Source organism: Octopus bimaculoides, chromosome 6 (genome assembly GCF_001194135.2).
Source record: "Octopus bimaculoides isolate UCB-OBI-ISO-001 chromosome 6, ASM119413v2, whole genome shotgun sequence".
Taxonomy (NCBI): domain Eukaryota; kingdom Metazoa; phylum Mollusca; class Cephalopoda; order Octopoda; family Octopodidae; genus Octopus; species Octopus bimaculoides.
In genome coordinates this window covers 108,816,018-108,818,711 of record NC_068986.1, presented here as the reverse complement: position 1 = coordinate 108,818,711, position 2,694 = coordinate 108,816,018, and positions in this window count along the sequence as shown.

Here is a 2,694-nt window from a genome sequence, read left to right as displayed (position 1 = left end):
ACCAATATTTACAGGTGCAGGAAGGCGACGAGCTGGGAGAACAGTTGGTACGCCGGGCAAAATGCTTGACTTAGCGTTTGTCTTTATGTTCTGAGTTCAAATTCCGCCGAGGTCGGCTTTGTCTTTTTATCCTGTCGGAGTCGATAAATAAGTAGCATTTGAGTACCGGAGTCGATGTAATCGACTTTCCCTTTGTCTCGGAATTGCCAGCCTTGTGCCAAAATTTGGAACCAGTATTTATAGATGCAAGAAAACATTTGTGTGTATGTGTGTGTTTGAGAGAGAGAGAGAGAGAGAGAGAGAGAGACCACAGTCATGTATATTTGTATTAGAACAAGTAGCGAGCCATGGGCATGAGTTCCATCATTATGAGACCCTCTCCACACACACACACACACACGCATGCGTGTATATATGTATGTATGTATGTATGTATGTATGTATGTATGTATCTATCTATCTATCTATTTATCTTTATAACTTTTTATGCGTGGCTGTATATATATATATATATATATATATATATATATACACACACACACACATACATATATCTTTATACAAAATGTTAACAAACTTCATATTCCCACTCGCCTCGATTGCTCTCTTTATTTCTTTCCGGGTTTTCCCGTTTTTCTTTTTCTATCTTTCCTCTCAACACCCATTTCCTGAAGAAGGACATATATCCGAAACGTCATATAATCTCTCTCGATTCTCCTCAGTGCTAAACTTAGAATTTGGATTGTGAACACATTTTATTTTACTGTTGGCTTATGTTTTCTTTTCTTCCGTCTCTCCCGCTTTGCGCGCGCGCATATGTACATGTGTGCGTGCGTGCGTGTGTGCATGCGTGGTACCGTGTGTGTATGTGTAGATATATCTAGAAGTACGTGTATGTGGTTGTGTGTGTATTTATGCATATATGTCTATGAGGACATGCCGGATATATTACCACAAGAAAAGAAAAGATGCCATAAGAACAGACGAGGCACCAGGAATCAGTTAGATGTAGACATACTTCTGTAGGAAGCGCCATAGAAATCTGACAACGACAGGGATCGATTATAAAAGTGCTGCATATCCCATCATTCTTGATTCCTGGATAAACAGGAAATATTCAATAGTTGTAGGAATGGCATAGAATGACTATAAGACAGTTGATTTAATAGAATATGAGTAACATGATAAATCAGAATTGATATCCCTTCTGGCGATGTTTGAAAATCAATAAAAGATATTCTTTCATGATAATATCTTGTCCTCTTTGTCTTTTGTAGCATTTGATAAGAAATCTTTAAGATTGCTGCTAATAATAGTAAGGAATATTTATATAAGATATATTCTATATTATTAAACGAGACATTTATAAACTGTGTGGGAAACAATATAAATAAAACAGATTACTCGTTAGAAAATTACTATTTTTAAATCTCACAACGAGAGATATTCACCAACAGCATTTTGTAGTAAAGATTGTTTGCCAACATAACATGGCAGTCCTGGTTTAGGACGAATGTTGCTGTAATTTAGCCCCAGGAGACATCGTCTCCAGCTGGCTATACAACACGATCTGTGTCCTTATATTTTTGAACAAGGGAATCTAGCACCACAGATATTGTCTTGAGCTGAGTTGGGGTGCTAGATTTAATTGTTCGAAAATTTAAGGACACAGATCGTGTCGTATAGCCAGTTGGAGACGATGTCTCCTAGGGCTAAATTACAGTAACATTCGTCCTAAACCAGGATTGCCATGTTATGTTGGCAACAAGCTTTACTACAGGTTACGCGTTGTTGTTCTTCGTATTATTTCAATTCCATTCAGTTCTGAACTATTAAATCTATCCAAGAATCAAACCTATTCTAGCCATGATCCTCCAGTTGATTTTTCATATCTACGATTACATTGTGTCAAATGTGTACATCATTTCTAACGAACGGTAGGTTTGAGGAAGGTTTAGCTGTTATTTCTAGCAATTTTGAATCGTGCAGCCGCACAGGGATTTCCTTGCTGGTTCGTTGAGTGCTTTAGTGAAAAAAATGACGTCATAAATTTAGTGAAGACTTAAGGATGTAATTGCGAATTAAAATGGGTGGAGTTTTGATAATGAAAAGCGGAAAGATATTGGTCAATAATGGGACGCGATTTCTGAATAAGGAAGTTGTGAAACAGGTCGGAATAAGATACCAGAAATAGTTGGGAATAAGAGAGAAAGAATGAAGGAAGCTAAAGTACAGGAATTTCTTTCACTCGAATATTTCAGAAGGTTGAAATTATTGCCAACTAAACAGTATATACATACATACATAATACACACATGCATACATACATACATGCATGCATGCATGCAGACAGACAGACAGACAGACAGACAGATAGATAGACAGATATGTTGTGAGGCGCGTGTCCTAGTGATTAGGGTGTTGCAAGCAAGATCACCACGTCGTGGGTTCAATTCTCGGACCGGGCGGCGCGTTGTCTTTTTCTAGCAACGCACTTCATTTCGTGGGTAACTCTACGACGGAATAGTCTTCAAATCAAGGGAAAATGTCGGCCTGTTCGCTCCTAATCAGCAGGGTGGCACCATTTGAAAGTTAATTTTTCAGTCAGCAATGTTATATATATATATATATTAAATATATACTTTTATAAAACAAAATTTTACAAAATATATAGTATCTGTTAACAGTCTTAGC